Genomic DNA, 10,297 nt, shown 5'->3' with positions numbered 1-10,297 from the left:
GGAAAAGCACTGGCACGATCTCAGTCCAGACCCTCTTGACACAGATACCAAAGGGGGGGAAAAGGAAAAAACATTCCTAGAGGAAATGAAAAGGTCTAACATGTAGTTTGGTTCCAGAATAGACCTGCTAAATGCTTGCAGATTGCAGCACAGCCTATCTGGCCACTTAAAGAGCAAAGAAATTCCTCCCCATCCCCAGCTCCTCACAAACTGGCACCACGTTCATAGAAACTTTTTTCTGAGTCAGCATGGTCCAGCAAGTGTAAAACCTCTACACAACTAACTTTGCACATGTTTCCACCTTGCTTATGTAAAGTGACTAGTGATAAACCCATAAAAATTTGGGATATGAAGCAAAATAACTGGATGAGACCATCCCAGGGCTCTGCTGGAGCAGCTGTGCCGTGCACACCAAATGTAGAGCAGCTCCTTACCACTGAAAGTTGAGAACCAAGCCACAGAACCACACTGATGTCTCCCAAACCATCGTCCCTGGGCTGGCTGAGGAATGCCAAGCGCCAGCACTGAGCTCACTGTGCTGCTCTGGGGGCTGGAGTTTGCATGGCCAGGGTGACCCAAAGCAAGAACAGATCCTCCAAATGGCAGTGCTGCTATAAACAGGGATGCTGTCTTGGCTTGCCTCTTCAGTAGCTGTGCAAATCATTTCTGGGCAGCAGAAGCGTGAGTAAATAGAGGAGAAGCACACGAGAGGATCTATTTCTCTAATTTACTCAAGTCACTGAGAAGCACCAGGGCAATTTTTAAAACCTGCTCACCACTTGGGAGGTTAAACTCCGTCAGTTTCTAAAAAATTTATTATTTCTGGCTGCAATTACAAATCTGAGTAAGAGACTATCTAGAAAAGCAGATCCATTTTAGCCTCTGTAGCAAAAGTGTATTGGGGACTCAGAGCACATACTGGGGACCCAGAGGAACAGCATTACTGTATTCTCCATAATTCAGACCTTCACCAGATATCCAAGGCCACAAGTCAAAAAAATGCAAAAAAACCATCCAGAATCTGGCCCAGAGAAACAAGTTTCCTTCATATGCACAGCACTGGCACAAGAAGAATTCTTGTTTGCTGAATACTTGTGAAAAACGCTGCTCATTTTTCATGTCTCTGAGCAATTTCATAAAGTTGGCCTCAGAAGCACATGTTGCAAAAAGCAGGACCCTTTCAGGCAGGCAGAATTCCCTCATGCAGGCTCAAGCAATACTCTGCCTTCAGCCTTTATTACATCATTTTGTTGATTTGCAAAGCTGGTAAACACAGACCCATCTTCAGGCTCCTGTGTAGTTTAACCATTTGTCACATCAGTGATGTCGGAGCTGGGATGGACTAAGGGTACAGGGATGTGTAGAGAAGAGTTTTAGCCACAAAGGTGACAACTGTTTTGTTCATAATTAGCATCTGTTGCTGTCAGAGCTTTAAGCAAGATCCAAGCAGGGAGGAAAAGGCTGTGCCAGCATCTCCATTGGGTTTGTGGCTGGTCACTGGGACTCTCCAGCTTCCCACCAACCTGGAGGGAGTAGTGAAGATTCTTTGAGCCCCTGCAAATTGTGAGTTCAGAGCAGGACCTGCACATCTGGCAACAGCAGCTCCATCATTTTCCTTGCCAAACGAATCCCAGAGAATTTGCTTAGACCTAACCCACAAACCTGTTTTGGAAAACAGAGCAAAAGACCACACCACAATGAAACCTCATGTTTCTTGTACTGGAAAAGCACTTTATTCCCAAAACACAGATCTAAACACAGCCTGCACTGGCTGCTAAAGAAAACCTCCTTCAGTTGATTCACCAGCTGATGTGCACATTTGCTTGTGTGAGAAAAAGCATTTTTCATGCTGCCACACACTTGGGAGGGATTTCCAGCACTGGAAGTTATTCACCCTGCCTAAGAGATGGACTCCAGGACAGTTTTGCTCCTGCCACTCAGGGGATGATGTTTTTCCCACACCTTGAAAAACTCTGTTCTGCCACTATATGACACAGCTCAGAAGCTGAGCTGGGCTTTTCCAGGGGCTCAGGCACACTCTGGCCACATCCTCCTCCTGCCTGACTAAACAGAGGAGATGAACAGCAGCACTCCTGGCATGGCCCTCTCTGGAGTTTCAGCAAGCACCTAATGAATATCTCACTGAATCTTGGAAAAAAACACTCTGGAGTCGCCTTCACTAACTGCAATCTTCTTCCATCCTGGTGGTCTCCTACCAGATCCAGCTGTGAAGGTGCTGCTCCCCTGCACCAGCCCTGTCCCCAGCACCTCTTCCCTGTGCCAGGCAGGAGGTTTGCAGAGAAACCAGGAGTTCCAAAGCGTAATCCCGAACAGATGGCAGCTGTAGCCGTGCAGCCTCAGAAGGGCACTTTTAAAAGTAAATAGCAACAAATGTTTTGGTGTGTAATGCGTTGAAATCTTGATCTCACACAGAGCTTATTTTCTTTTTTTTTCCTCTCCCAGCAGTGGCAAATGGCTGAGGACAAATGCTGCTGAAAAGAATGGAGAAAGAAAAAACCTCAATCAATTAAATGTTTTAGAAACAATTGTGTTTCAAAATCAACAAGAAGAATTCATGAAAATCAATCCTAATTCAAGAGGGCTGTACTGATTTGTTCATCTTTCCCTTTCCCTGCCTAAGCAACCAAAGCAATAAAAATGATAGCTCCATCTCGGGCAAGGAAGCAATTGAAACTTCAAAAACATTCAACATCAGCTGATGAAGCTTGATGCAGTCTCCATGGCCTGAAAGCTAAATATTCTGCAAGAGAAGCAATGTACCAGGCAGATGAGTGGGAGTTTCAGATAACTCCTACCCCTTCAGCTTGTTTCTCTCAATAAAGCCGAGCAAACCAAGGTAAGATTGCCCTGTCACAGGGGAAAAGCAAAAGTGTTTGTATCAGCAAAGGCACTGCACAGACTGGAGCTGCCTCAGTTGCTCTTTGCCAGTAGGAAACAACAGCTCTGCTTCACATGGTGCCCACCCAGGGCCACCACCACAGGACATCAACAGGGAAAATCTCCTGGCAAGCAGAATTTGCAAAGCAGATCCTGATGCACCTTCCTGAAATGCCACAGCCATGGGAACATGGGCAGCATGCCACAGACCTACAGCTCCTCATCTCATGATGCCAAGTGGTCCCAGAAGAAGCACCCCTTGGGAAACACAAGGAGGAGGCCTTGGGCCCCTCCTGCTCCCTGGATCTGGCCCCTGAGCAGTGTCACATGAGAAAGAGCATTTTTCAGGCTGTCACACAGGCATGGAGGGAGGCTGGGGGATCACTACCAAGCGTGTTGATATTGCTCCAAATAATGACAGTTTTCCCAGAATCTCCCACTCAAACACAGAGTGGGGGAACACACCCCCCCCGCCAGGATCTGCTCTGCTCTAAGCTGAAGTCACACAAGCGTAATTCTTGCAGCACCCAGCCTTGTGCAAACAAACCGTGTCCAACCACCCTCAGAGAGCTTCCTGGCAGTGCAGAGAGCAGCAAAGCCACAGCAGGGCACCCCTACCCACGGGCTCACGTCACCTCACCTTGGCACCACCAACAGCAGCCGCTGAGTTTTGTCTTGAGACAAGCAAACGCAGACTCAAGTGTGGGTTAAAAGGTATTTGGGAGATAAAACTTCCTCATCAGCAAGGCCATGCTCCCAGAGGAGGGTTTCTCTTTAACAGGCACTGACAGCACCCTGTGTCATTGCATGGCAAGATCTGAAATAGTTACTCACAGTGGAGACTGTTTATCTGTGACTCACAGACATCTTCCCAGCTACCCCCATGCTCTCTAAAAGGGAGCAGGAATTTGAGCAAGAAAAAAAGCCCTGGGAATAGCAGTGTGGAATGAAATGAGGAAAGGCAGTTAAGAGAGAAGGAGAAAAAATCTGGAGACAAAACATCACAGGAAGAAGAGAAGAAATGTAAAACATGGTCTTGAGAAGGCTCTCAGACACCTGAGATTTTTACAGGTTCAGATTTTCTTCAGATAAGGCTTTTTCATTTCTTTCTATAAAGTAATGAATTTTGTTAGACTTCCATCTGCCCCATACAATCACAGAAATTATTCAGACACACTTCATCATTCTTCCTGTGTGTCTAGTGGAACAAGAGGGAGATTTTAGGAGGGAGAGAGTAGGGACCTACATGGGTCCTGCTATGGCCATAACCCAAGGAACTTAGATACCTCTTGATAACTCTCTATATACTTAAGGATTCAGTGCCCTGTTCTTCTCTTCCCTGCAATGTTCCCTGTTACTGCAACTTGAGCAAATGCTTGAGGACTTGGGATGCATTTATCCACAGCACTGTAACAGAACTTGTGAAAAGGATTTTCAGAGAACAGAGCATCCACTTTCCAGAGGGCATCCAGGATTTGGGGACCTCTCCTCTTTGTGACCCTCCTAGTAGTAATGCACAGCCTAATTTCCTTTTTGTCTTATACTGCACAGGAAAACACACTGCAGTTTCACTGTGGCTAAGCAGAGACCAGGACCCAAGAGCAAGGCATGGGGCTGAACTTCTTACATGGAAAGAGAAAAACAGGCAGAGATTTGTGCTTTACCAGCCCCTGCCTTGGGCCAGCCCAGCAACACAAGCATGGGTTTGTGCTGCTGTTCAGTGCTGCCATCACCCAGCAACCAGGGAAGCCACTTGCTCAGCAGAGAAGGCTCAGGATGGTGACCAAGTACGCCAAGAACCCCTCCTGGGCTCCTCCTGGAGCGGTGTGATCAAGGGGTGCACCACCGGACAGCCTTCCCATGGTTTGATCATTCCCAAAATCCTCTGGCTCGTCTGGGCACACAGGAATGGAGGGTGAGACCAGCAACCCACTCATCCAGCAGCCCAGCCACACTGCAAGCAGATTTTTCTCTCCTCAAATATATCCATTATATCTCTTCATTTAGCTGGCATTCACTGAAACTGATCTCCTGTAGACTTGGTTAAGAGATTAAAACTGTATTTATTCCCAAGCCAGCCAGCATGACCCATTTGCTACAATGGATAGAGGAAATAAATTACCTCACTACTTTTTTATGTCAAAACTGCCTGGGATATATCCTCAGTTCCTTGCTGGACTTTGGTTTGATTATTTTGTAATCACATGCTAAAGTAGACAGGGCTGATGTGTGTGGGAGGCACATTTTATTTGCTTGATAACACTTGTAGTGCTGAGCTGTCAGAGACCCCTCCTGAATCGTCCTCCTCCTGCCAGGAGTGCAGGTGGCTTTCCAAAATGTGCCTCTGGTGTTCAGCTCGTGCAGGTCAGGGCTGTCCTGGGACAGAAGAGATCTACAGCTGTCACACCAAACCCTTGATGACCACTGATTATCATCAGGAAGGAAAAATAACTGCTAGGATCCTTTCCTGCTTAGCAAAAACACATTTTAATTCTACCTTGGCATCAGCCTCTTGAAGGCAGGGGACTTACATACAGCCAGAATTTTTTCTCTTCCAAACAACTTCCAGCTCTGCACACAGGGTAAGTCCTACCACATTCATCTTCAGTACTTAAAAAACCCTTCTCATTGACCTACTTTGTTCTTCATCTCAAGCAAAGAAAAGGAGAGAGCGTAGAAAGAAATGCCATCCTTATGTGTATGCTAATGGATCATCTACTTTTTTCAAAGGTTTAAAAAAATCAACAAGATATTAATAACTTATATTTACATATCTGTTAATCCCAAAAAAGAACACCAAACTATAGGACTACCTGTGTCTCATGTCACCTCCTGCTGAAAGATGGAATAGGACAGGTGTTTAAAAATTCAGTGTAATTGTTTTCCAGCAGTAAATGAGGTGAAGAAAAGAATACAACGTTCCACGAATTTGAGAAAGCAAGTGGCAGCCAGCTTAATACTAATGTGAACTATCAATTGCCAGAGATCCCACCCCAGCACACAAACCTCCTGGCTACAATTCTGTTAGGAAATCAGAGAACTCATGCAGCACATTTGAAAAACCCTTCTTCAGCCACAGAATAAGCATTTTCTGCCAATTTTTGGATCTTCTGGTCCAGGCAACAATGAAATATATCTCAGACAAGCTGGACTACTACAGAAATCAAATTCCTCATGCTGTGACCATGCATTTTTCAATGTTTTAGTCATTGATGTAGAAGTCTCTTGAGCTGGCCAGATGCTCCATTTCTGACATCACTGAAATCAAGGGGAGTTTCACTGCTGTCTAGTGAAGCCATGAGAAACAGCCAAGAGCAGCTCCCAGGGCAAGAACCTGCTCTTGGCAATTTCATGGTATTTGCTGGGCACAGCCAAACTCAGTAGGAAAGGAAGTCACAGCACGGCAGACTGATGAGCTGCCCAGCCCAGCCTCCTCGATTCTCTCCAGTGCCAGTGCAGGCTGCACCAGGAGGGAGAGAGCACTGCAGCCTCTCCTCCTGCACTCATGCTCCTGGCAGTCTGTCCCCTGGGGACAACTTTAGCCAGAGGCAGTCATTTTCTGTATTTAAAAACCTTTGATGGATCTTTTCTACTGGACTGTTTTCTTCTGCTTTTTGAACCTGGATCAGGTTTAGCATCCAGCCAATATTTTGATATTGAGTGCACTGATCCTCCAAATACAGAGTTTGCTTCAGGTACTGTTTCATTCTTGCCCGAGATGTCATTTCCCCCAACATGACCTTCTCAGAATACCACTGCCTGTTTTGCATGTGCAGAATTTGTTCTCCCACATCCCCTCCCAGTGAAAGCAAGTCCTTGTCTGAGGGCATTGTGAGGGATGCTCACAAAGGTTAGCTTCAGCCAAGGACAGCCAGACTGTAGGCTCTCTTCAAAATCAGAGGTGAGAGATGATTCCTGTTATTCATCCTCCTGAGGAGTGTCTCTTTTCCTCCACTGATTACAGCCTCTGTCAGCTAAAGCCAGCCTTTGTGAATCACATCAGTACTTAGAATCAGGAAGCACTGCATAACATTGAAACAACACTTGGTAGAGCCAATGCTTCTTTTCATATTTTAACAGATATTTCTGATAGAAAAACAATTCTAATTCTGTAAAAAAAAAAAACTGAGACTTTTTTCAGTTAAAAAGTGAAGGAGTTGTATGTAACTGATGGTATATTTGTACTTGGAGCTAGCTTCTTAGAGCTCTGAATCCTATAAGTATACACTGATATTTTCAGGGACTGAATTAGCATTCCTCTATAAGATCACTCATCAGGCCTACTTGTGTGAATGAGAGCTGCAAGGTTTCTGGATAGCATTTGTATAAAAACAAGAATGTTCCTGAAGTGCTGTAAATGGAGCTGCTTTAATTGTCTATCCAAGTCTTGCATGTGATGGCGGTAGCTGAATGAAATGACACTTGCATGCAATCAGTTGCATGTCTGAGCTTGAATGCTTAATGCAGAGGATTAAGCTCAGTTTCACCAAGACCAAGCAATGACTGATTTTCCTACCCAGAGTAATCAAGACCTTGCCTCTAACCAGCACTCCTGGATTGTGGCTGGAATAATTTAATTCCTACTAAATCATCGCCCTTGATGTTGTGGAAATAAGAATAGTAAAGAGCTGACAGATTCTTGTCATCATCAAGTTCCAAGCCAGGGGCAGCTTCTCTGTCTCATTTTTTGGCACCATTTCACCTTTGCCTGAAGGACAACATTGCATAGCTTCAGTTTTGTGGCTTTTCAAGGTTACTGGTGCACCTGCTGAACCCCTGCTGTTCCATATTTCTTACTGGGAAAGAGGATAGATGTTGGCTTCTTCCCTGCTTTCAGTCCTGTTCCATTAGGTTCTCCCATCACCATCAAAGGACGAATTTCTGCACTTCCATACAGGCAGAAATTGGATCAGATAAAGGGGAAGAAAACAGCCCATCATTATGTAAACCTGTCCCAAACAACGAAAATACCCATGAGGGAATCTGTACTGATTTCCTCTCAATGATCAGCTGCAAAAGAGTTAATAATTTCTCTTCTGATTTTTAATTTGTAGGCCTGCAAGTCTTTCAACCACCATGTGTCCCTGAACCATTAAAAATGGAAAACATTGACACTGCAAAGACTCCATAGAGCTGGGAGTTGAAAGTCATTGCAGGAACGAGAGAGAAGCTCACACCACATTAAGGGTTATTGACAAGTTCTTTCTCACTTTGAGAAACCATAACTTGGGACCCTCTGCAAACTTAGGTAATGTCCTGTTTCAGGCCACACAGTAAATGTCTTTTCACAATAAGTAGTAGAAACCTTTTGAGAAACCTATTTAAAAACACTTTATTGTGCAGAAACTGATGTGGATCCTCAGGCAATCATTGGTTTGAACCACAGTACAGAGCAGTGCTTTCATTGAGCTGCTGTCTTCTGGGACTGGTAGAGACAGACCAGTCCCAGGACCTCCTCCAGCCCTGGTACATGCAGTTCTCCTCAGCTTCCCCTGCAGAAGCTTCTCTCTGGCATTTGTCACTTCCCTCAGAATACATCCTGTTCTTCTCTCTGTGGCATGACAGACCTGAACAGAAAACTTTCTAAGGTTGGTTCCAAGTACTTTGAAGACAAGCTGTTGTATCTCTCTGCCTTGAAATGTGTTAACCCCATAAGCCCTAGCCCAAAAACTTCACCCAGTTTCAAGACAGGAACTGTCAGTGACTCCCAGGTACTGTAGTTATCGTTGGCCACCAGACAGCCATGAAAAACTAACAACAAAAGTTGGGGTTTTTGCATTTCTCTAGACTTCATCAGGCTGTCCAACTTACTTCTTGACACCAGTTATATTGCAGGTCATATTCTTATCAACAGGTCACCTTTTTTTTTTTTTTTTTTGACTCTTGGTGTCTCACTCTTGTCTCATAGCCAATTTTCCACACAATAAATCCACCCTAGACCATCTCTTCCCTTAATACTCATCTCTACTTCTGCAAATCGCTAGTCAAATTCTAAGGTGCTTCCTCATTTGATTTGCTGGAGTAGAACACATTTGTGGGGTATGGAGTGAGTAAGAGTGAAGTAAGGATATTTGCAATTTAACCTAGTATCTGTGCATTTCATTAATCTTTCCTCCATCAACCACTTAACCTTTATGGGCGTTCTTATTGCCTCTCATTGTATTGATTTCTGTCCATTTCTCCAATTTAGTGAGATCATGCAGTATTTTAAACCTGTCTTCCACTGCATAACTAGGTTTAGCTGGGGGGTAATTGACATCAATTTAAAGAATGAAAAATTAAGCTGAATATCCGGGCAAAACTCCCTAATGGTGAGATGTGCTAGAATGCATCGCTGTCTCTCCGTGGGATTGGTGGCCGTTCCATTAGCATGTACATTACAACCACACCGAAGGAATATAAGATTATGGATTGGACACAACAACCCTGAAGTAGGAGGGGAAAGAGGAGCTGCAAAGCTTTGCAGCTTTCCTCCCATGGCCACACCATTCTGGGCTTGCCCCACTCCCTCCTCGTACCACCCACCAGTTCTCTAGGATGTGCTGATCCCACAATATCAACTAATTACAGGGATGGAGCCAATGTGGCATTCCCTCCAATACTACTGCAACCTCTGGTGTCCTGGTGGGAGTGTTGTGGTAGCTCTGAGACTTTCTCAAGGCCCATGGAAGAGTTTTCTCAGCCCTCTTTGCTACCTCCTGGCAAGCTGTGGAAACAAACGTTTCAGTAAGATCTGTTGTGAAAAGAAAAGAAACCATGATTTTACAATAGGAGAGGGCAGATTTAAATTAGATATAAGGGAGAAATGCTTGATTTTGAGGGAACTGCAGGTTCCCAAAGAGGTGATGAATGCTTCATTCCTGGAAACATTCAAGGCAAGACTGGGGAGGGCTCTGAGCAACACAGCCCAGTTGAAGTTGTCCCTGATCCGTGCAGAGGGGTTGGACTAGATGACTTTGAAAGGTCCCTTCCACCCAAAAATGTTCTATGATTCTAGGAGGAAGGCCAGAGCACTCTACAAACCCTTGAGCTGGGTAGCAGAGCCCAGGATGGTGGTGTGTGCTGGAAGGCTCATCTCTCCCCAGTCTGGAAGCAGCCAGGATAAGACAACACAGGTGAGATCATAAAGCTGTGGTCTACCTGCAATATCTGACTTTGGCACAGTCTTTTCCAATGGCACCCATCAGTTCTGTTACCATCCTTCACTTCTTAAAGAAATTAATATCTGATTAACTTTCCTAGCACAATGTTTGAAAACTGATTGCAGAAAGAAGCTGGGTTTTGCTGAGGCACAGATCAGATACAGGAGAATGAAGACTTTGCTTAAAATACACTGCTGACTCTTAGGTTTGGGAGACAGCAGTCTGAGCAGAAACAAGTGAGTTCTTTATGGACCTTG

Source organism: Melozone crissalis, unplaced genomic scaffold (assembly GCF_028551555.1).
Source record: "Melozone crissalis strain CALT ecotype California unplaced genomic scaffold, PUWL_Pcris_2 ptg000007l_1, whole genome shotgun sequence".
NCBI classification, from domain to species: domain Eukaryota; kingdom Metazoa; phylum Chordata; class Aves; order Passeriformes; family Passerellidae; genus Melozone; species Melozone crissalis.
This window is presented reverse-complemented; position numbering follows the sequence as displayed.